This window comes from Myotis yumanensis, unplaced genomic scaffold (genome assembly GCF_028538775.1).
Source record: "Myotis yumanensis isolate MYYU_CA2020_CCGP unplaced genomic scaffold, mMyoYum1.0.hap1 SCAF_1, whole genome shotgun sequence".
Classification (NCBI taxonomy): Eukaryota; Metazoa; Chordata; class Mammalia; order Chiroptera; family Vespertilionidae; genus Myotis; species Myotis yumanensis.
In genome coordinates, this window is record NW_027223752.1 from 107,075,440 (window position 1) to 107,101,307 (window position 25,868).

Sequence of the window (25,868 nt, forward strand, 5' to 3'; positions counted from 1 at the left end):
ACTGATCCTGGTGCCAGGAGGCATATCACCCTTTGGGGGCTGGCTGGTTTGGCCTAAAGGGTGTCCTGGATCAGGGTGGGGGTCCCCACTGGGGTGCCTGGCCAGTCTGGCTAAGGGGCTGAGGGCCGTTTTCAGGCTGACTGGTGACTGAAGCTCCCAACTGCTCCTTTTTTCTTTTCTTTTTTTTCTATTCTGGGCCAGCTTTAGCTCTGAGGCCTCGCTGCTGAAGGCAGGTTTCTGGCCTTTACCTTCTGTATTTGATACAATGTTGCGGTCCAGCTGGCTGAAGCCCAGCTGACTGAAAGCCGGTTTCTAGGGTTTTGTTTAGCTTCTATATTTGCAACATAGTTGCTTAGAGTTGCAGCTGAGAGGCCGGCAAGTCAGGCGGGGAACGCTGGAGTCTGCCATCACTGGAGCAAGCAAGCCTCCCTGTTCGCTTCAGTGCATGGCTGCCGGCCGCCATCTTGGCTGACAGTTAATTTGCATAAGGATATGCTGATTAGCCAATGGGGAAGGTAGTGGTCATACGCTAATTACCATGTTTCTCTTTTATTAGTGTAGACTAGAGGCCCGGTGCACAAAAATTTGTGCACTCGGGGGGGGGGGGGGGGTCCCTCAGCCTGGCCTGTGCCCTCAAGCAGTCTGGGACCCCTCAGGAGATAATGACCTGCTGGCTTAGGCCTGCTCCCGGGTGGCAGAGGGCAGGCCCAATCCCTAGGTGCAGCGCCTGCTTGGGCTCAGAGCAGGGCCGATTGGGGAGTTGGGGCGCCGCCCCCTGTCATGCACAGAGCAGGGCGGATCGGGAGGTTGCCATGCCACCCTCAGTCACGCTCAGGGTAGGGCCGATTGGGGAGTTGGGTCGCCACCCCCTGTCATGCACAGAGCAGGGCGGATGGGGAGGTTGTGATGCCACCTCTAGTCACATTCAGGGTAGGGCCGATTGGGGGGTTGGGGCACTGCCCCGTCACACTCAAGGCAGGGTCGATGGGGAGGTTGTGGCGCCACCCCCTGCCACGCAAAGAGCAGGGCCGATCAGGGGGTTGGGGCGCTGCCCCATCACACACAGAGCAGGGACCATCACGGGGGTTGGGGCTCCGTACCCTGTCACACACAGAGCAGGGTCAATCAGGGGTTTGGGAAGCTTCCCCCGTCACGCACAGAGCAGGGCCGATCAGGGGGTTGGGGCGCTGCCCCCTGTCACGCACAGAGCAGGGCCCATCAGGGAGGGGTTTGGGGAGCTCCCCCCTGTCACGCACAGAGCAGGGACGATCAGGGGGTTGAGGAGCTCCCCCCTGTCACGCACAGAGCAGGGTCCGTGGGGGGCGGGGGGGAGTTGGGGCGCCGCCCCCTGTCACACACAGAGCAGGGCCGATCAGGAGGTTGGGGTGCCGCCACTGTCACACTCAGGGCAGGGCCGATGGGGAGGTATGGCTCTACCCGTCTCACATAGAGCAGGGCCCGTGGGGGGGTTGGGGCGCTGCCACTGTCACACACAGAGCCGCAGGGCAATCGGGGTTGGGGTGCCGCCCTCTATCACCCACAGAGCAGGGCTGATCAGGGGGTTGGGCGCTGCCCCCTGTCACACACAGAGCTGCAGGGCAATCAGGGGGTTTGGGCGCTGCCCCCTGTCATGCTGATCCCGGTGCCAGGAGGCCTCGAGGCTCCGCTGATCCCGCCCGGCAGGGTCACAGATCCGGGTCCCAGACCGCAGACAGCCTTGCCTGCTGCTGCCTGCCTTCAGTATGCAAATTAGCCGCCATCTTGTTGCTTCAGGGTGGGGGTCCCCGCTGGGGTGCCTGGCCAGTCTGGGTGAGGGGCTAAGGGCTGTTTTCAGGCTGGCGGGCGACTGGAGCTCCAAACCTCTCCTTTTTCTCTTTTTTTTTTTATTCTGGCATTTATTTACCTTCTATGGCTGTCACTGGAGCTGAGAGCCGGCTTTCTCTCTGAGGCTCGGCTGAAAGCAGGTTGCTGGCCTTTGTTTTCTGTATTTGAAACAATGTTGCGACTCCAGCTCTGAGATCCCGGCTGACTGACAGGAGCTTTCTGGGCTTTTGTTTATCTTCTATAAATGTTACTATGTTTCCAACTGAAGCTCAGAGGCCGGCGGGGAACGTTGGAGTCCTCTGTCACTGAAGGAAGCAAGCCTCCCTGTTCGCATCAGCTGCCTGGCTGCCGGCCGCCACCTTGGCTGACAGTTACTTTGTATATATTCACTGATTAGCCAATGGGAAGGGTAGCGGTCGTACGCTAATTACCATGTTTCTCTTTTATTAGTGTAGATTAGAGGCCTAGTGCATGAAATTTGTGCATGGGGGGTGTATCCCTCAACCAAGCCTGCACCCTCTCCATTCTGGTACCCATCGAGGGATGTCCGACTTGGATCAGGCCTAAACGGGCAGTCAGACAACCCTCTCACAATCCAGGACTGCTGGCTCCCAACCGCTTACCGCTTGCCTGTAGGAAGAGCTCAGGAGATTTATCTCAGTGCTGCGGCAGATGCAATGGCATGAGCACACTCCGCCTATACAAGCTTCCTCAGCACACCAGGAAGTGGCATCGCCTGCCTGAGCAGACCCCCTAGAGCCCCTACATAGTACCCTGATCTTTCCTACTATTGGTTGCCCTATGGATGTTGTAAACTTCTGATTGGTCTGGAATGTTATATATGTTGCTGCACTCACACAATAAACTTGGATCTGCGTCACTGAACCGGTCTCCGGAGTCAGGCATGCTTCGTTAGGACTCTGTTGGCCTCACCCCCGCGGGACCCCCTGCTTCACTTGCCTGCCTGCCTGATTGCCTCTAACTGCTTCTGCGTGCAGCCTGATCACCCCTAACTGCCCTCCCCTGCAGGCCTGATCCCTTCCATCTGCCCTCCCCTGCTGGCCTGATTGCCCACAGCTGCCCTCCCCTGCTGGCCATCTTGTGGTGGCCATCTTTGACCACATGGGGGTGGCCATCTTGTGTGTTGGAGTGATGGTCAATTTGCATATTACTCTTTTATTAGATATGTATTTGTTGGCCCAAAATGATAACTGTTGTTTTAGAAATGTAGACTGAAATGCTTCTGTGAATCTAGCGTTCAAAACAATAGTTACAAGGTTACTCAAAGATCTTCATGATACTTTCAAGGAACTCAAAGAAAGCTTCAAGGGACTTAGGGAGACTTCCAAGGATCTTAGCAAGAATGTCAGAGACATTAAAAAAAAAAAGACCAGTCAGAAATTAAGCATATACTAACTGAAATAAAGAATAATTTATAGGGATTCAACAGTAGAGGAGAGGATTCTGAAAATCAAATGAACAATTTAGAATGTGAGGAAGCAAATAACACCCAATCAAAAAAGCAAAAAGGAAAAAGAATCCAAAAATATGAAGATAGTATAAGTACCTCTAGGACACCTTCAAGCATACCAACATCCGCATTATGGGGGTGCCAGAAGGAGAAGAGGGGGAGCAAGGTATTGAAAAGCTATTTGAAGAAATAATGACAGAAAAATTCCCCTACCTGGTCAAAGAAATAGACTTACAAGTGCAGAGTCCCAAACAAGAGGAACCCAAAGAGGCCCACACAAGACACATCATAATTAAAATGCCAGGGTTAAAGACAAAGATAATCTTGAAAGCAGTTAGTTACCTACGAGGGTGTGCCCATGTCACTGTCAGCTGATTTCTCAAGAGAAACTATGCAGGCCAGAAGGAAGTGGCAAGAAATATTCAAAGTGATGAACAGCAAGAACCTACAACTAAGATTACTCTACCCAGCAAAGATCTCCTTTGGAATTCAGGGTCAGATAAAGACCTTCACAAACAATAAAAAGCTAAAAGAGTTAATTAACACCAAACCAGTATTATATGAAATGTTGAAGGGTATTCTTTAAGAAGAGGAAGAGGAAGAAGAGATAAAAAAAAAAATATATGAACAATAAAATGGCAACAGTACATATCTATCAATAATTGAATCTAAAAATCAAAATAAATGAGAAAGAAACCTAATGAAAAAAATAAACTGGTGAATAAAATAGAATCAGAGGGGTGGAAACATGGAACAGACTGACAAATCTCAGAGGGAAGTGGGGGGGAGATTAACCATAATCTTACCTATGGACACAGACAAAATGGTGGTGAAGACCTGGGGTGGAGCAGGATGGGAACTGGGTGGAGGGGAACAATGGGGGGAAAAACAGACACATCAGTATACCCTCAGCAATATTTTTTTTTTTAAATATATTTTACTGATTTTTTACAGAGAGGAAGGGAGAGAGACAGAGAGCCAGAAACATCGATGAGAGAGAAACATCGATCAGCTGCCTCCTGCACATCTCCCACTGGGGATGTGCCCGCAACCCAGGCACATGCCCCCGACCGGAATCGAACACGGGACCCTTCAGTCCGCAGGCCGACACTCCATCCACTGAGCCAAACCGGCTTCGGCAATATATTTTTTTTTTTAAAGAAAAAAACCTGGTCAAGGTAATGACATGACAACAAATACATTGCAGAAAATTAATGAGGTAGAGCAGCGGTTCTCAACCTGTGGGTCGTGACCCCTTTGGGGGTCAAATGACCCTTTCACAGGGGTCACCTAAGACCATCAGAAAACACATATATAATTACATATTGTTTTTGTGATTAATCACTATGCTTTAATTATGTTCAATTTGTAACAATGAAATTGGGGGTCACCACAACATGAGGAACTGTATTAAAGGGTCACCGCATTAGGAAGGTTGAGAACCACTAAGGTAGAGGATGAATGGCAAGAGAGGAGCCACAAGACAAGTACAAAATTTACTGCCAAGGTTCAAGTAAGAGGTGATAATGTCTAAATTCAGACAGTAGCAATGGACAAGAAAATCAATCGGTGATTAGGAGGTAGCGACAGTAGGATCTGATGATTGTTAGACAGGGTGAGAGAGAAAAAGGAATCATCACTTTCAAATAAAGAATACAGAAGAATGAAATTAGGGGAGAAAATGATAACTTTTGTTTTAGAAATGTAGACTGAAATGCTTCTGTGAATCTAGGAGATACTGACTGGTAAGTTAAGACGCAGGACTCTGGATCTCAGGAGATAACATCAGAACTAGAAATACTTACCCGAGAGCTGTTACTATACAGGTGGCAATTGAAATTAGGAAAATGAATGAGATTGTAAAAAATTCTTAGGAAGAGAGAAGAGCTAAGGGCAGACTTGAAGAGGTGAAGACACAGAAAAGAGTAAAAGTAAATGATGGAGCCAGGCCTCCTTGGAGCAAAGAGGGATGACATCCAGAGCACAAGGGGTTATACTACCCTAAAGAGAGGTGCAGCACCTTTTCTCTAAGTCATGGCAGGAGGTATGAAGCTGAGAGCATTCATCCATAGCAGCCTATGTTTCTTTCTGAAATAGGAAGTAAGGACTATCCTGAGAGAAAAGGAGATCGGGCTGAGGAAGGTGCAACAGGCACAATTATAACATTTGTCTCACTTGCAACTACCTTTTATCTATCTTCCCTGATGGGTTCTGGGCTACAAGACAGAGCATTGGTGTGTCTTATTCATTCATTGCACCAAAAGTGTTTGGCACAAAATCAATGCTCAAATATTGTATTACATTTTTCTCTGACATTACTCAGAGGAGAGAAAAGTTTCTCAGATTAGTCAATGTGCAGATCATCTTTTAATGAAAAATAGTTACTGTGGATACCCTAGTAATAATGATTTTCAACTTAAAGCTAAATATAGGTTCCTATATATTATGAACCAAAATTAATTTACACATACAAGCAAATACAAACATAGGCACTGAAATAACAATTACTCAGTATCATCCAAATGTTTGTTGGTTATTACTGTAATTATCAGCACAAAAGCACAAAATTGTTTTTTAAAATCTTGTAGAAATGCTGAAATCACTGAGACTACCTCCCATCGTTCTCAGATGCCATATGAAATTCCTGAATTAACCCACTGGTTTACAGGGCAAGTGCAGAAGGGGTGGGGTGCACCAAGAAATGGAGCTGACAAAAAGTTAACAACAAAGACAAGGACAAAGCCAAAGGACTAGAGCAGTGATGGCGAACCTATGACACGCGTGTCAGAGGTGACACGAAAACTCATTTTTTTGGTTGATTTTTTTTGTTAAATGGCATTTAAATATATAAAATAAATATCAAAAATATAAGCCTTTGTTTTACTATGGTTGCAAATATCAAAAAATTTCTATATGTGACACGGCACCAGAGTTAAGTTAGAGTTTTTCAAAATGCTGACACGCCGAGCTCAAAAGGTTTGCCATCACTGGACTAGAGACTACACCAGGCAGGTGAGAGAAAAGGAGCTCACGTAAACAAAGGAGGGAGAAGAGCTGGGAAGTAAGCCAAGAGGGAGGGTTTAAAATGTCACAGTCTAGGGTAAGAAGGTCTAAGACAGTGGTCAGCAAACTCATTAGTCAACAGAGCCAAATATCAACAGTACAAAGATTAAAATTTTGTTTGAGAGCCAAATTTTTAAACTTAAACTATATAGGTAGGTACATTGTTATTAACTTAATTAGAGTACTCCTAAGCTGGCCTTTGCTAAAAACGTCCTCAATCTGATTGAGGTACGTTCGCGGAGGTCGACCCCGTCCAACTCTCCCATCCACACTCGTCTCGTATACTTGTTTTGTCTATCACTAGCACTAACCACTGCACAATGAGACTGCTGACTGACTGGCTCACTCAACTCGTGCATGATTCGAGTGCGCCTCCCCCACGCTGCGTATCCCACAGCCCGCTTGCACCGCGGCTCCCGTCACCCGACCGACCAACACCCCCCACTTCTTCTAACGCCACTTCTTCAAAATAGACTCGCCCAGGCCGAAAACTGACTTCTGCACATAGGGCACGAAGTTTCAATCTCACTGTATGTGCGCGCCCGCACGTGGTATTTTGTGGAAGAGCCACACTCAAGGGGCCAAAGAGCCGCATGTGGCTCGTGAGCCGCGGTTTGCCAACTACTGGTACTGGTCTAAGAGAAAGTATAGCTATGGGTTCTTGTTTTAGCTGAGGTTCTTGCCCCAAAAGAAGCCCAAGACAAGAACAGGATTCCAGTCAAGGGGTGTACTCCAAAGGTGACCCCAGGAGAGAGGTAATGAAGAAAGTGAACCAGGAAAAAGAGAAAAGCCAACCTCAGGATACCTGATTTACTGTAGTGGGTGCCTGGAGTCTTGATCTTGCTGGGAAGTTTTGAGAAGTGTATAAAAAGTCTTCCCACAGGAAGGTCAATGTGCAGAAGTGAGTTTTATCAATTCCAGTCCCCACTGGTAAATTTGTCCCAAGGGAAATTAATTTCCCCATACTTCCAAGAACTACAGTGCTTTTGCCCACAAGGCTACTGTAGAATGCCACAGACAAGAGAGCTTGCTAGAGAAGCCCTAGGTGTTGAAATAATGGAGGCAGCACTCAAGGGAAGATGCAGTCAACCAACACTGAGTCACAGAAATGTTCCCAGTAGCAGTGGCTGGAATCAGAGGGAAGGCCAGGAGGATTGGGGACAGACTAGGTTTCTAATACAGTACTCAAAGGCCACCAGAGTTGAACAGGTCAAGAAAATTGCTAGACCAGAGTGTAAGAAGTATCATCCTACAAACTCTTTTTTTTAAAAATATATTTTATTGACTTTTTTACATAGAGGAAGGGAGAGAGTTAGAAACATCTCTTCTCCAACCACAATAAGCAAAATTAACTACCGCATTCTTTGTGGTACTAAAACATCATCTTTGTAGTGCCTAGCACAGTGGATGCCAAACCTTTAGTGATGCTCAATAATAAAGTGTTACTTTAATTCTATTATAAAACTTCTATTATCACTAATTGTATTTGTGTCTGTGAACCTCATCAGACTAGGCCTGGAGGCAAGAATCCAGGTCTTCAATATTTTTTTTTTTGCATCTTAATCCTAGATTTATTCAACATAATCCTTTTACTCTACCCAACAAAGTATAAATACTATATCTAAATTTTTTTAAAAAATCAATTTTAAAAGTACTCTGATCTCCCATTTTAGAAGTAATCAATATTTGCTAAATCAGACTAGATTCTGCTTTGTACTACACTGTCCTTTGACTATGTCACCCATCTATCATCCATATATTTGCGCATGCCTCTATAAGCTCCTCTATAAAACCTTCCAAAATCACTTACTCCAGAGCTGATCTTTTCCTCAGGATCTATTAAGAAATATTATTTTATATGGTACATTGTGTAAAATATTCTTTGGTACTTGCTATGTATCCCTAGACTGAACATACTTATCCCAACTCCACAATACTGGTATACTCAACAGCAAGGTCCATGAGAACTTCTTGCTCCTACACTTACTCAGCACAACATTTTTCAGGTAACTGGTACTCACTATACAGATAGATTAAAATGTAATGTACAACAGAGGTACAAGCTAACAAAGAGCAAACAGTAACAGATTTGGCTGTTTAGCATGGGCAGGCTTTTTTTAAAATTTTTTACTGATTTTAGAGAGAGGAAGAGACATCAATGTAAGAAACATCATGCAACCTGGCTGGGGGTAGAACCAGAAACCTGGGTATGTGCCCTGATGGGGAATCAAACCCTCCACCTCTGGTGTACAGGACAATGCTCCAACCAACTTAGCCACACTGCCCATGGCAGCAGGCTTCCTTTAAAACGATAATTTGGCACATCACCGCACCCCGCCCCCCCCCCGCCCCGCCTATAGTGATGACACAGAAACTGGTTATTCATGGGAGAAAGAGAAGAGCTATACTCTGCAGTGCTCAGGTCAAGCAGCAGCTACCTTTCAACTCACAGAATGTGGGAAAGGTAGACACCACTACTTTCTGGCATAAACGCAGAAACCAAAGCCTTATTCGAAGGTGAAGTATTTCCACTAATGTCATAGAGAAAGTCAATGGCAGAACTTGCACTGAAACCCATGTCTCCTCTCTCCCAATCAAGAAACTTTACTACATCAAACTGCTTCTCTAATTATCTCAAAAAACTAGTCAGTCTGTCTTTAAACCATACATGCCAAAGGGAAAACCCACAAATACCCAAGTCACTCACTGAACTGTCACACAAAGGAATTAGAAACTGGGGAAGGGAAATGTTTTGTAGACTCCTTTGCATCTTCCCAGACCTTGACTACCAAGTGTTCCCAAGTTCTCCTTGGCCCCTTTTTACTCTACACCAAGCATGTCAAACTTGCAGCCCACAATGACTATTTTTGTGGCCCAGCCAATATAACAGTATGTAAGAAACATTTTAATAAAAATTTTGTAACTTAATTTTTACAATACCCTGTTATACATAATCTATCTACGTAAAAGCCCAAGTGACTGTTCGACCATTCCACCGGTAGCTATGACACGCACTGACCACCAGGGGGCAGACACTCCAACCGGTAGGTTAGCTTGCTGTTGGGGTCTGGCCCATCGGGGACTGGGAGACAGGCCAGACACGCCCTGGAGCCCTCCCACGCACTGTCCCTCCCTGGCCCCGATCGTGCACAAATGGGGTCCCTCAGCCTAGCTTGCACCTTCTCACAATCTGAAACTCCTCAGGGGATGTCCGAGAGCCAGTTTCGGCCCCATCCCCACAGGCCAGACCGAGGGACCCTACCGGTGCACCGGGGCTCTAGTTATTAATAACAAACTACAACATTCGCTAATGACTGATTACTATAATCATGTTGCATTCATTTCCCTTCCGCACCATGTCTCTCCACTAATACTAGCAGCGAATATTTTAGCAGCCGATTGCCACGTCATTAGTCTTGAACTGACTTGTTTGGTGTGCGCAACAGGAAATATTTCGCTTTAGGAGAACAAGAAAAATAGGTTTATTTGCATTATGCTTATTAATTTGTGTAGTTATTCGGTGCCTAGTAAGTTAATGTTCAAGAAAAAATATTAATTTTTATTAAAATGTTCTATTATTTTATGTTAATGATTACTCACTTATTTCAGCCCTCTGTATTCAGTATGTCTCTGTCAAAATAAACCTATGTTTCTATTAAAATTGAAACTTTTGTTTTTTACGGCCCACATAAACTTAAACCTTGTTTATTTGGCCCCTGATAGCTTTTGAGTTTGACATACTTGCTCTACACCAGTGGTTCTCAACCTTGGCTGCACATTAGAATCACCTGGGAATCTTTTTAAAATCCTGATTTCTGGGCCGCATCCTCCAGAAATTGTTTCTTTGTTACTAATATTGTGGCCCCACCCCATAACAAAGAAACAGAATTTCCGGAGGATGAGGCCCAGAAATCAGGATTTTAAAAAGATTCCCAGGTGATTCTAATGTGCAGCCAAGGTTGAGAATCACTGCTCTACACTCTCCATTGGTGTTTTCACCTGCAGCCTATTGCTTCACAGTTACAGATAAGAATTACCAACCAGACTTTTTTTTGTGTGTGCTGCCATTCTGCACTCTAAACATCTCTACATATGTATGTCCCATGCACACCTTAAAAAAACCTTCAGCATTATAAATTCATTCCCCCTCAGTAACTAGATCACTCCCTTGTGGTCATATTGCCTACCTTGTCGAATGGCATCATCTAACCAGAAACTGTCACTGGATTTCTCTCATCTCTCTTACATCAAACTCCAAGTTTTATCAATTCTCCCTCCTAAATTCAGTAGTTCTTGTACCCCCAACCAAATCATTTCCTATACATTACAATGATCTCCAAAGCTTTTGACCACTCATCTTTATTATTAAAAATATTTTGAGCACACATACAGGCACCCAAAATATATGCATATTTACTTATAAGGTAAAATACATGTATATCCACAGCAATATAGTAAGATATTATAAACCTTAATAAAAACATTCCTGCAGTTCAAGAACCTACATTTTAGAAATTGTATAATGTCCCTACAGTAAGAAATACACACACACACACAGACACTGCTTCAAATAGCCATTTGAAACACTTTCTTTGATTCACACACACACACACACACACACACACACACATATTTCATGATGAAATGATATACACATACAAGATAGTTAACCTTATCTTGTAAAGCCACAGACAAAAAATAAAATTTCAAGGTAGTTGACTTCTAAAAACCCACGTTTTACTATTCTATTAATAGAACTTAACTCTGGCCTTAGCTGGTTTGACTCAGTGGATAGAGCCTCCGCCTGCGGACTGAAGGGTCCCAGGTTCGATTCTGGCTAAGGGCACATGCCTGGGTTGCGGTCTCCCTCTCTAAAATCAATAAGAACATATTTTTAAAAAATAAAAATAAAACTTAACTCTGTAGAACAAACTCTCCAAAAATTCATCTGGAATAAAAAAAAGACCCCGAATAGCCACAGCAATCCTGAGAAAGAACAAAGTTGGAGAGATCACAATATCAGAAATCAAGCTATATTACCAAGCCATGGTTCTCAAAACTGCCTAGTACTGGCACGAAAACAGACATATAGACCAATGGAACCGAACAGAGAACCCAGAAATCGACCCAAGCCATTATGCTCAATTAATACTTGACAAAGGAGGCAAGAGCATACAATGGAGTCAAGACAGTCTCTTCAATAAATTGGTCAGATACAAGCAAGAAAATGAAACTAGATCACCAACTTACACCATACACAAAAACAAACTCAAAATGGCTAAAGGACTTAAATGTAAGATGGGAAACCATAAAAATCTTAGAAGAAGCCATAGGCACCAAAGTAGTAGACATTTGTCATAGCAATATCTTTACCGATACAGCTCCTAGGGCAATGGAAACTAAGGAGAAAATAAACAAATAGGACTACATCAAAATAAAAAGCTTCTGCACAGCAAAAGAAACCATCAACAAAACAACAAGAAAGCCCACTGCATGGGAGAACATATTTGCCAATGATATTTCCGATAAGCGTTTAATCTCCAAAATTTACAGAGAACTCATACAACTTAACAAAAGGAAGATAAACAATCCAATCAAAAAATGAGCAAAGGATCTAAATAGATACTTTTCAAAAGAGGACATACAGAAGGCCCAGAGACATATGAAAACATGCTCAAAGTCACTAATCATCCAAGAAGATGCAAATCAAAACAGTGAGGTACCATCTCACACCTGTCAGAATGGCTATCATCAACAAATCAACAAACGGCAAGTGCTGGTGAGGATGTGGAGAAAAAGGAACCCTCCTGCACTGCAGGTGCAGTCACTGTGGAAGACAGTATGGAGTTTCCTTAAAAAGTTAAAAATGGAACTCCCATTTGACCCAGTAATCCCACTTCTAGGAATATATCCCAAGAAACCAGAAACACCAATCAGAAAGGATATATGCACCCCTATGTTCATAGCAGCACAATTTACAATAGCTAAGATTTGGAAACAGCCTAAGTGCCCATCAGCAGATGAGTGGATTAAAAACTGTAGTACATCTACACAATGGAATACTATGCTGCTATAAAAAAAGAAGGAACTTTTACCATTTGCAACAGCATGGATGGAACTGGAGAGCATTATGCTAAGCGATATAAGCCAGTCAGAGAAAGATAAATATCACATTATCTCACTCATATGAGGGATATAATGATCAACATAATTTAATGAACAAGAATAGATCCAGAGACAAATGGTAGGGGGGGGGGGGGGGAGTTAGAGATCAACCAAAGGACTTGTATGCATGCATATTAGCATAACCAATGGACACAGACACTGGGGTCGTGAGGGCTCGCCCAGGGTGGGAATGGCTGGGGTGGGGGAGGCACGAGGGGTAGGGGTTGGGTCAATTGGGGAAAAAGAAGACTTAGGTAAAACTTTAGACAATACAAACGTAAATTAAAAAAACAAAAAACTTAACTCTGTAAAAGTCTTAGAATTAGCCAACTTTAAAAAGATGATAACTTTACCAAATACAGTTTGGCTCCTTTTGCACACAGCTCCTGAAAGAAGATACCACATTTTTTTCACTTGTCTACTGAAATAATCTAAGGCTGCTAATGTTCTGGGTCTTATGAGCTCCACCTCCTTTAACAGAAGTACATACTATCATTTTTTTTTTAGTTTTCTACATCTACAGATACTATTTCAGGACCCTTTACTCTTCCCTACCCTTACCCCTGTCAAAGCATCCTTCCTACCCCAAGACTCCCACCTCTGCAACACACAAAACCCCCACAATATACAACCAATGTCAAAATAAACCTACTAATACAAGAGATATTTACATATTTGCACAATATAATCCTCTAGCATTTTACCAACAACCTGACTAATCCTAACTTTCCAACAACAGTCCATGTGAATCCTCTCAGATAAATTCAGTTTGTTACACAGTCAGAAATTTAAATTCTCAGAATTTAAAGTGCTGAATTTTTTAGCAGTTAGATGTTTAAACTCATCACTCTAGCACTGTAGTTAAGAGTAAACCAGTGCACTTACAGGATATTAATGAAAAATTTTCTTCTGATAGAATATTATACTACTCCCCCATGCTGTGAGCCACAATTTATTTGACAAGAAGCCAAACAATAAAAGATATTAAGTGGCAAGCATTCCATGAAAACCAGCATCATGTTAAACTATTTGATTAACTTTCGTTTTATAGAATGACCAGATCTCAGTCCCCAGAGTCGCTTATAGAGTTAGGAATTTATTGACACCAATATAGAACTACATATTCATTCAGTGAGGGTAAATAGGGGCAGATTTTAATTAGTGACCAGAAAGTTAAGAAGAAAGCTTTTTAAAATTACTAAATCCAGTGATTTCAATGTTGTTGATTCTATATTTTTCAAGTGCAGAAAGCTGAGGGAGATTAGAAAACAATCTTAATATACAACTTAACATTCTTTTTAAAAGAATCAACATTACAAGAACTTAAGATTTTAGGTCTGTGAAGTCAACATGGATGACCTTTCTATATTAGAGTTTATTTGCTTTCTATTTATAGAAGTAAAGTATGAACCACATCCCGTCTTTTAAACTACTATTCTAATGTCTTCCATTTTATACTGAATTTTAGGATAAGTAAAATGACTTTCTCCTCAAATGCCTGTAACCAAAAGACCACTTTGTTTCATCCATTTCCTCTTTATCACTTCATCTTCACTTGTTTAATATTGATCAATGAACCAAAATTATTTGAAAATATGAATATAGTGGGACTCTTAGATAAGTCCCTGTCCCCTCTGCACTTTGATGTCCACAAATGTACAAATGTACACTAGATAACTTCTAATTAAAATTCCTTAATAATTCCTAAAAGTGGTCAATTGTGTGATCTATTAGAAAGGCCATAAATAGTTTAAGAAAGATGCCTAATCAAAATTCATTTAGCATGTTATTTCTGTGCCATCAAAACAGTCAAAAACCAGGAAGCAATTCTATGCACCTAAATATCTATGCAGGCCCAAAGAAACCTTACCAGTGAGGGTATCAATTACATATTGAGTTTTAAAAATCTTTTGTTATACCAAGAAGAGATGAAAAGGAGTCAACTTTTGATCATATACTCCAAGTGTTTCACATTTTACATCTGATTTTTACAACTATACTGTAACCTGTGATTCAAACATGGGCTATGGAGCTAGACCCCATGGTTTCTCCATTCAAGGCTGGATGACCTTATACTCCCTGTGCCTGAGTTTCTTCATTTGTAAAATGGGATAAAACAGCAACTACTTCATTAGATCGGTTCCACGATTAAAGAAAATACACATAAAGTCCACTGAGCTAAGCATGACCTTCACTGTCATTATTACAGTGATTATTACTTTTATTATTAACGTAAGTATTCTTGTTCCCATTTTAGAGATGAGGAAACGGAAGTCGAAAGTATCATTTACCAGTGATCCCACCAATTAGTGCTAGGTTTTGACTCAAAAGCACAAACTTGATAAAATAAAAATTGCTTAGGCATAAAATACTTGTACTGTTTAAAACACCACTTATCATTATGAAGCATAAGAAAGGACACGCAATACATAGGATCCGGGCAGCGTCGGGCACTAAATCTCGCGGAGACCCAGGGGGACGCCCTGCGAGGACAGGACGCGCGTCGTCGGGCCTCCGCGGGCGCTGGCCATGGCCGCCGAGGCCCGCGACACCCCACGCCCGCTGCGCGCCTCCGCCCCCCCCCCCCCTCGCCCCCGCACTCTCTGGGCCTGCCCCGCAGGGCCCAGCCCACACTCGCCCCGCCACAGGCGGAGGGCTGCCACCGACTCCACTCCGAGAAGGACGAACAAACCCCTATCCTGGAAGCTAATCACCGAACTCAACGCGGAGCAAAGGAAAAGCAGCCGACCTCAGACTGGAGGAGACGCGGCCCGGGAGGGTCTCAGTCCCAGCGGCCAGGGAGTCCCCGCTTCCTCGCCCGCTCGCGCCCCGTCGGCCGAGGGAACGCCCTCTACCCGAGGTCCCGGGCCCACCGGAGCCCGGCCACGCGTCCGGCGACGACCGCTCTGAGTGGCGGTGTCAGGGTGGCCGGCGTGGGGTCCTGGTACTCCGCAAGCAGCCCCAAGCCCCGAAGTGACAGCGCCCAGGCCGGCCGCCCTCCCCTCGGAAGGCGCGGGGCGGGCTCTGCGCCCTCGGGCGCCGGCGTCTGGGCAGCGAGGGGCGGCGGGGAAGGTCCGGAGGACGCGGGCGGCCCGCACTTCCGCTCCGGTCCAGGCCACCAGCCCCGCCGTCCAGCACAAAGGTCCCTGCCGGGCCGCCCTCGTACGGGAGCCCGAAGCCGCCGCCCGCCCAGCCCAGGTCTCCACCTTCTCCGGGAGGCGTCCGGTCCCGCGCGGTCCGCTCGGGCCGTGGCTTGTCGGCTCCCGCTCGGGCTCTCCCGCGGTCTGGCGCGGCCTCTAGATCTCGGGCGGGGCGGGCGGCGGCTCTTCCTCCTCCTCCTCCACCTCCTCCTCCGGGCGAGAGGCGGGGACTCGCGGCCCGGAGCCGCCTCCAGGCCAGAAAGGACCCCTACGGCCCTGCCTTCTCGAAGCGCCCCGCCCGCTCCTCCCGCTGCCGCCGCCGCCGCTCCCTCCGGAAATGCATTCCTCCCGCGCCGCGTCAGCAGCTGGCCGCGCCGGGCGGGAGGAGGCGGCCGGAAGCCGGAGGCCGGAGGCCGGGACAAAGGAGCGGGCCCGGTGGGGAGCGGCCCGCGGCGGGGGAGGGGGGTCGCGCCTGGCCGAGCCTGCGCGGTGCCTCAGTTTCCTGTGCTGAGGGGAGGGGTGCGGGGTGAGGGGTGCGCACCGCGCTCCGGCTTTCCCGCTGGTCTTAGGTTCTGCGTCCCGAGGCTGCACGTCTGTCTAACTAACCCACAGTCCCGTTGCCCTGGACTGTCCCGGCCCCTTTAGTTACGGGAACTTGGAGATGGTCCCCTAACCTGTAGTGGTTCATGGGGCCCCAAACGTTTCCCTTTTGGAAGGGAATTAGGTGAAACCAATATTGTTTTCCCGGAATGACAGTTTTCTTGACTTGGGTCTGTGAGGAAGGTGAAGACTTGGGAAGAAGATGGGTACCGAGAATGACGGAGGTGAGGAAAGTTTTAGAGAAAAACTGCCGAGTTGGGGAGCTGCTCTTGTGAGATTAATCGGCTGGTCCATTTATGGGAAACATGGATGAGAAGGAAAAGTTTCATCCTTAAGAATACAGTTTCTACTTATCCTCACTTTTTTTTAGTAGTGGACATAGGGGCTGGAGAAGAAGCATTTAAGAGGAAAGGGTAACATTCATTATGACAATGGCTGGGCGCAATTTTTTTTAATCGTTATTGTTGAAAGTATTATATATGCCCCCACCACCCTCACCCCCCTCCATTGACCTCTCCTACCTCCGCCCTGCCCGCCCAACTGGGCACATTTTGATAAGAAGAGTGAAACTTGTACCAGCCAAAATCATACTGAAACCCAGTAATTTCAGAATATGCTGCTGGCAAACTGAAAATGTGCTTTGCCAGTTGTGAACTGTAATACCCAATTGGGAGCAGAGTTATGAAGTCTATGAAACTGACAAATAGTGGTTCACTTGCCTGAGATTAGAAGCTGGGATGCCCATTTGGCGGCCAATCTCAGACACAAGAAAATACAGTAATCCCACCTGTGGAACATTTGCACATTGCTCACTAGTAATATCAAATCTGTTGGTTAGATAATCTCTGGAGACCTCTAAGAAATGAGCATGATTTTTGCCACTTCCTTCATGGATGACCAAGCTTAAGAGTCTAAACCAGTGGTTCTCAACCTTGGCTGCACATTAGAATCACCTGGGAATCTTTTTAAAATCCTGATTTCTGGGCCTCATCCTCCAGAAATTCTGTTTCTTTGTTACTAATGTTGTGGCCCCACCCCATAACAAAGAAACAGAATTTCCGGAGGATGCGGCCCAGAAATCAGGATTTTAAAAAGATTCCCAGGTGAGTCTAATGTGCAGCCAAGGTTGAGAATCACTGGTCTAAACGATGTCTCCATAGTAATTTCCCAATAGTAAAGCTTCCACCAGACATCAACATTCTTAATTTTAAAGGTCATTTCTCATAGCAATATTCTTTTCTGATATATCGCCTCCGGCAAGGGAAACAAGAGGAAAATAAAGGGACTACATCAAAATAAAAAAATGTTTGCAAAGGAAACCATCAGCAAAATGAAAAGACAACCCACTGAATGGAAGAAAATATTTGCTGATACTCTGATAAGTGCCTAATATCCAAAATTTATAAAGAATTTATAAAACTCAATAGGCCAAAAAAAAAAAACCAAATCCAAAAATTCAATTAAGAAATGGCAAAGGACCTAAATAAACACTTAAACAAATAGGACAGATAATCAATAGACATAATGAAAAGATGCTCAATGTCACTAATCAGAGAAATGCAAATTAAAACCACAATGAGCTATCACCTCGCACCTGTCAGAATAGCTATCATCAAAAAATCAACAAGCAAGTGTTGGTAAGGATGTGGAAAAAAGGGAACTCTGGGACACTATTGGTGGGAATGCAGATTGGGGCAGTCACTGTGGAAAACAGTATGAAGTTACCTCAAAAAAATTAAAAATAGAACTGCCCTCATGACCCAGCAATTCCACTTCTGGAAATAGTATTCACAGAAACCCAAAACACTAATTTGAAAGAATATATGCACCCCTATGTTCATTGCAGTGTTATTTACAATAGCCAAAATTTGGAAGCAGCCCAAATGTCCATCAGTAGATGAGTGGATAAAAAAGCTGTGGTACACTTACACAATGGAATACTACTAAGCTGTAAACACACACACACACACACACACACACACACACACACACCCAGGATATCTTACCTTTTAAAACAGCATGGAAGGACTTGGAGAATATTATGCTAAGAGAAATAAGCTAGTCAGAGAAAGACAAATACCATATGATCTCACATGTGGAATCTAATGAACAAAATAAACTGACAAATAAAATGATGACAGACTCATGAATATAGAGAACAAACTGACAGTTGTCACGGGGGAAGGTTTTAGGGGCTGGGTGAGAAGGGTAAAGGTTTTAAGAAAAGAAAAAAAGAACTAGAGACTATGGACACGGACAACAGTATGGTGATTGCCAGAGGAAGGTGGTATGGGAGGAGGTAGAAGAAGGTAAACGGGGATAAATGGTGATAAGGGAATCTTGACTTGAAGTGGTAAACACACAATACAATATAGTAGTACAGATGATGTATTGAAGAATTGTATATTTAAAGCCTGTATATATATTTTAAAAAATCTTTATTGTTGAAAGTATTATATATGTCCCCTTTTTCCCCCATTGAGTTCTTGCAGCCCACCTCCAACCCCCTCCCCAGGCCTTCACCACCCTATTGTCTGTGTCCAAGAGGTGGGCTGAGAGAACTCAATGGGGGAAAAAGGGGACATATATAATATTTTTTGTCTAGCTGTATATGCATACAAGTTCTCTTCCCACCCACCCACCCTCCCATGCCTTTACTGTGAAGTTTGACAGTCTGTTCCATGCTTCTGTGTCTCTGAACCTATTTTTGTTCATCAGTTTATGTTGTTCATTAGATTCCACATATGAGTGAGATCATGTGATACTAGTATCTTTCTCTGATTGTCTTATTTCGCTCAGCATAATGCTCTCCAGTTCCATACATGCTGTGGGAATGGTAAGAGTTCCATCTCTTTTTTTTTTTTTCAGCAACATACCACAGTTTTTTAATCCACTCATCTGCTGATGGGCACTTGGGCTGTTTCCAATTCTTAGCTACTGTAAATTATGCTGCTATGAACATAGGGGTGCATATATCCTTTCTGATTGGTGTTTCTGGTTTATTGGGATATATTTCTAGAAGTGGGATTACTGGAGAAGTGGGATTACTGGTTCTAAAGGGAGTTCCATTTTTAATTATTTGAGAATACTCCATACTGTCTTTCACAGTGGCTGCACCAGTCTGCATTCCCATCAGAAGTGCGGGAGGATTCCTTTTTCTCCACATCCTTGCCAGCTCTTGTCATTTGTTGATTTGTTGATGAGAGCCATTCTGACAGGTGTGAGGTGGCACATCATTGTCCTTTTGATTTGCATCTCTTGGATGATTAGTGACTTTGATCATTTTTTCATATGCCTTTGGCCTTCTGAATGTCCTCTTTGGAGAAGTATCTAGTTAGGTCCTTTGTGCATTTTTTCAATTGAATTGTTTGTCTTCCTTTTGTTAAGGTGTATGAGTTCCCTATCAATTTTGGAGATGAACCCCTTATCGGATGTATCATTGGCAAATATGTTCTTCCATGCAGTGGGATCTCTTGTTAATTTGTTGATGGTTTCTTTTGCTTTGCAGAAGCTTTTTTATTTTGATGTAGTCCCATTTGTTTATTTTCTCCTTAGTTTCCATTGTCCTAGGACAGGGGTGGGCAACCTTTTTGTGAGTGCATGCCAAAACCAGCAAAATTTTTGACTCAAAATTCTTCTGTGTGCCAACCCTAATATTTTGAGAACATGTTATGCCTACTTGATATCTCTTAAGGTGTACGTATGTGAAGAACCTTGAAGAAATAATAAAATTCATTCGAGCGACAAAAACACAGTTTATGATGATGAAAAATACATTTATTTTTTAATGTATACATGTACACTGATAGTCCAACAGAAAACTTTATGACTCTGTTTGATATTATCAGTGGGACTTTTGCTGCTGCATCACTGATGACAGGGATTTTACATCAGGTTTATATTTCGTGAGATATGCACGAGCTACTACTTTCATCCATCAGGCTACTCCTATTATGAGACTTAAAAAATTCATCACTGAGAACAAAGATTCACAAGCATATGTGGATGAAAACATGGAGAGTAATGCTGTTGCAAAGTTTTTTAAACAAAAAATTTTCTGGAATGGCATTCCAAGTCCTCAATAGTTCGTTTTCGACACTTCTCTCTGGTACTCCTGTCTCTAATCGCTTTTTTCCAATGTTTTCCAAGTCAACTCTAAGGTCAATTCCAAATTGAGCTACTCTGAAATTCAATCAACTGCTTTTCAAAGTCAGCCATGTCTATCCATGAAAACATTTGTAAGTTTAGTTCCTCCAGTTTCATGCTGTCTGGAAACCTCATGAATTTTGCTGTCTTTTCCAGTTCTCTGAATTTCGCAAATCTTGAGAAAAACTGCTCAACAGTTGACTCGATGATGTTTAAAAACAGCTTTTGAAGGCTTTGACAGCCTGTTCTGTCATCTTTTGGGAGGTCTTTGATGTGCCTCTTGAGGTTTGGGAAATATCTAAATCTCTCACCATCCACATCCCTCTTAAAGACTTCCAGTTTCTTTTCAAAAGTCTTTATGTAACCAAACATAACATCAAGTGTCTTGCCAGTTCCTTGTAATTTAACATTTAAGTCATTCAAATGTTCACAAAAATTGTAAAGGGAAGATTATAAGAGAGGGTTTTGCGTGCCAGCAAAAGTTACTGGCGTGCCATGTTTGGCACGCGTGCCAAAGGTTGCCCACTCCTGTCCCAGGAGATGTATTGGTAAACATATTGCTACAAGAGATGTCTGAGATTTTGCTGCCTATGGTTTTTTCTAAAATTTTTATGGTTTCACTAATTATATTTAAGTCTTTTATCCATTTTGAGTTTATTTTTACGTAAAGTGTAAGTTGGTGGTCTAGTTCCTTCCTTCCTTCCTTCCTTCCTTCCTTCCTTCCTTCCTTCCTTCCTCTCTCTTTTTTTTTTTTTTTTTGGCATGTATCTGTCCAATTTTCCCAGCACCATTTATTGAAGAGACTGTCTTGACTCCATTGTATGCTCTTGCTTTCTTTGTCAAATATTAATTGAGCATAATGGCTTGGGTCAATTTCTGGGTTCTCCGTTCTGTTCCATTGATCTATATACCTGTTCTTGTGCCAGTACCAGGAAGTTTTGAGAACAATGGCTTTGTAGTATAATTTGATATCTGGTATTGTGATCCCTCCAACTTTGTTCTTATTTCTTGAGATTGCTACGGCTATTCGGAGTCCTTTTTTATTCCATAAAAATTTTTTGGAGAGTTTGTTCTAGGTCTGTGAAATATGCTTTTGGTATTTTAATAGGATTGCATTGAATGTATAGATTGCTTTGGGTAATATGGACATTTTAATGATGTTGATTCTACCAATCCATGAACACGGTATATTCTTCCACTTTTTTATATCTTCCTCTATCTCTTTTCTCAAAGTCCTGTAGTTTTCTGAGTACAGGTCTTTTACCTCCTTAGTTAAGTTTATTCCTAAGTAGCTTATATTTTTTTGTTTCAGTAGTAAATGGGATTTTTGTTTAGTTTCTCTTCTGAGAGTTCATTATTGGTGTGTAAAAATGTCATAGATTTCTGGGTGTTAATTGTATATCCTGCTACATTGCCAAATTCATTTATTAAATCTAGTAGTTTTTTTATGGAGTCTTTAGGATTTTCTTTGTACAATATTATGTCATCTGCGATAATGACAGTTTTACTTCCTCCTTTCCAATGTGGATGCCTTTTATTTCTTCTTCTTGTCAAAACCTGTAGACTTTTATTAACCAACTAGAGGCCCGGTGCACAAAATTCGTGCACTGGGCGGTGGGGTTCCCTCAGCCCAGCCTGCCCCACTCACAGTACAGGAGCCCTCAGTGGATGTCCTACTGACGGTCACAGTCTGGCAGCAGAGGCTCGGAGCAGGCATCGTGTGTGTGTGTGTGTGTGTGTGTGTGTGTGTCCGCTGGGTGTCTGCCCCCAGCCACACCGTGGAGGCTTGGAGCAGGCGCCCCTCTGTGTTGATCTCTCAGGCTCCTGGCCTCTACTGCGTGTTTTTCTCTCCCTTGAGCTGTGGCCAGGGTGGGGTGCTGCCTGCAGGCTGTGCTTTCCTACTCATGGATCACCAGATCACTGCAGAGACAGGGGGCAGGCCCTGCTGGGTGCTGCCTGTGGGGAACTTTCCTGCTCTGGAATCGTCATGGCAATCCCAGGAGCAGGCCCACCTGGAGGTGGGCCACCTTCCTCACTTGCCTGCTCTGGGATACGATCCCAGGAGCAGGCCCACCTGGGGGCCGCCCGCCCTCCACACTTGCCTGCTCTGGGATCGCCATGGGGTCCCAGCTGGCAGCAGGGCTCAGGCGGCACATGGGGGTCCCGGCTGGGGGCGGGGCTTAAGCAGTGTGGGGCTTCGGCGGCACACGGGGATCCCGGCTGGGCACGGGGCTTAGGCGGCACACGGGGGTCCGGGCTGGGGTGGGGCTTAGGTGAGGCAATTGCGCTGCCTAAGCCCAGCCAGCCAGGGCTGCACATGGGGACCGCATGGCATCTGGCGCTGGCCAGCCCTGCCTGCAGTATGCAAATTTGCATATGGCGCTGATTAGCCAATGGGAGACGTAGCGAAAGTATGGTCAATTACTATGTTTGTCTATTATTAGATAGGATGTCACCCCAATAAATTCAATTTTAAAAAGTTTAAAAAGTTTAAGACAAAATATTAGGTGATATGTTTAAATAAATTGTTAAATTCTGTCTAAATAGATAAACATATTGGCTATACCACTGTACAAAATTAATCAGGATTGGCCTGATCTCAGCATATGAAACCAGTTTTTTTTTTAAGTATAATTGATTCAACGTTGATTTGCAGTACATATCTTTATATTTTCTTCCCTGTATGAAATTGGAGAAGGCAGTCTTTACCACAAGAATATTATGAAACTTACATTTCCATACCCCTAAACAAAATTAGTTCAAGGGGAGTTGAATCATCTTTTTAATCCCAGTGTCAAACACTGTTCCAGGGTCTCTCCTAATATTTGATAAATATATAAGTAGGTCCCTTTGCTCCCCTGGGACTGGGCCAGAACATTTGGCTAAACTGAAGTGTAAGTAACAATTCATGTATAGAACTCATGAGCTTTTGGAAACAGAAATTAAAGAACATATTCTCTAAGAAAACCAGTGATTGGCCAGGAGTATTATTACTTGAATTTTCCCCTAAATATTAATCAATGGACAATTAGCTAACTATAAAATTTATGGAAGTCCAAACAAGAGTTGGTCAGACTTACCAGACTAAAGATGATATCCTAGTAAGCAGGGAAAGTACAAGTCTCATTGCTAGATCATATCATAATAGAACATCTGTTAGCACCATGAATTTAAGACAAATCATACTTTACCTATACCATCTCCAATTATTGTAAGTTTCTTCTGCCATCTTATAAGTCATTATGTCAAATATTTAAAAGTTGACCTATTAGTTTTAGCACCATATCGCTATGTGCTCCTCAAAATCTATCTTTATTCACCTACTCTTTCCAAAGTAAAGTTTCAAAGTTGCTTGACTTTATTGGATGTTCAGGATCATTTCAATCAGTATTTAATCCCTATTTCTATGTATTTATAATTAAGGTATAGGCTTACATAAACGAAAGGAACTACTAATATTTAGTCTAGAACAAAATGGCTAAAGGCTTCACTAAAAACTTATCTCTTTTGAACAGTGAGAATGAGTCAGCATTTGCTTCAGGAGTGGATAGCTGTCTTTCTCTTCTAGTTTTATCATTCCTGGCACTTAGCCTTTAAAATAGTACCTCATTCAGTTAGCCACAAATTATACCATGGTAACTTGAAAGCTTTTCAGGTTTTGAGAATGGAAATATTCTAAGAAGTATAAACTTGTATAGACAAATATTTTAGTACACATTGATTTTCATTAATTAAGTATAATAATCACCAGAAGCAAGACCTCATGGCATTAGAACAAAGAATGAATATCTGCATTGTGAAAATTAAAGTGTATCCCCAAGACCAAATTCTTCTTGGTGTTGGCCATGGACTGGCACATTCTGGCACAGTTCATACCAAATCATTTAAAAATAAACAGGATAACTTGGTGACCCACTATGCTCAAGATAGCCCCAGTTTGTCTGTTGTCCAAACATAATTATTAATAACACTCCTTTTCATTTTCAAAAGTGCATCCTGATATGGTCACCCTATAAATAAGAGCCTCCAGACAATGAGGAATAAGAAGAGTAATTTTAGAAATTTAAAGGGGATGCATAGGGAAATATAGCAAATCAGGTTTCAGGTGTATAGGTAAAGATCAATTCCAACATTGATAAAGGGGGAAAAAACCTGTGTGGGGATTAGTGTGCTGAATTAGGCAGTTCCTATGTGAGAAAAATTCCCTACTAGGAGATTTAATTAGGGAAAATCTTTGAAAATTGCCTGGATGACTAACAAGACTTGATTTTAAATCATGTTGTAAATGTAAATGATGGCTTCCAGAGCAAACTGATTGGCCATGGCTAGATAAGTATTCAGCTACTTACTTAAGAACTGTTTCTAAAAATGATCAGAAATATTTTTCTCAACTGCCATGTCCAGCTACTTAGAACATAATGCCTTTAAATATTAAAAACAGAAAAAGGTTGCTCTCTGACTCCTCCCCGCCCCCGCCATTTGTCTCTGGATCTATTCTTGTTCATCAAATTATGTTGATCATTATATCCCAAATATGATTGAGATCATGTGATATTTATCTTTCTCTGACCGGCTTATTTCATTTAGCATAATGCTCTCCAGTTCCATGCATGCTGTTGCAAATGGTAAAAGTTCCTTCTTTTTTATAGAAAGCAACCAAAAAACTTATATGCATGCATATTAGCATAACCAATGGACACAGACACTGGGGTGGGGACTTGCCCAGGGTGGGAATGGTTGGGGGGGGGGGGGTCAATCGGGGAAAAAGGAGACATATGTAAAACTTTCAACAATAAATAAATTAAAAAAGAAAAAGGTGAGTAGATGGGGATGAAAACAATAATAGTCTTAATGTCTTATACTGATATGAAAGTGCTTCTAAATCATAAACAACCCCATTCCTCTTTTTAAAGAAACGAAAATCCCTCTATTAAATGTGAATGTGTCCCTGGCCAGTGTGGCTCAGATGGTTGAGTGTCGTCCCATGCACCAGAGGTCGCCAGTTCAATTCCCAGTCAGAGCATATGCCTGGGTTTCGGGAGTTTGATCCCCAGTAGGGGACATGCAGGAGGCAGCCAATAGATGTTTCTCTCTTCCTCTCTAAAATCAATAAAAGCATATTTAAAAAAACACACACAACTTCTTAAAAAATAAATAAATGTGAATTTGTGTGCTTTGGTTTGGAAAAAAAAAAAAAAGTCAGCCCTGAGAATTATTGACATTTTTGAAGAACAAGAAAAGGTGAGACAATCCTTTCAGTTTCTCCTTCTTCTGTCTCTAAATATATAAATAACATGCAAATAGTCATAATGCAGGGAAACTGGAAGTTTATTTTACAACTTTTAATTTTTGGCTTGGGAACTTTGATTTAGTGGACACTTCTCAATACCCTGTTATCATTGCCAGAGGAACCATGAAATATTCAGTTTGCTACAAGGCAACCACCAACTCCTGTACAT

General features: G+C 43.1%; 1 protein-coding gene across 1 annotated transcript in view; it reads right to left on the reverse strand.

Moving 5' to 3' along the window:
• The window catches only part of ITGB1 (integrin subunit beta 1), a 57,189-nt gene extending 41,325 nt beyond the window's left edge, over positions 1-15,864 (reverse strand). Inside the window, exon 1 of the mRNA XM_070429179.1 lies at positions 15,730-15,864. The gene's annotated coding sequence lies outside the window, so the exon portion shown is untranslated. The remainder of the gene's footprint in view (positions 1-15,729) is intronic.
• Positions 15,865-25,868: the final 10,004 nt, after the last annotated feature.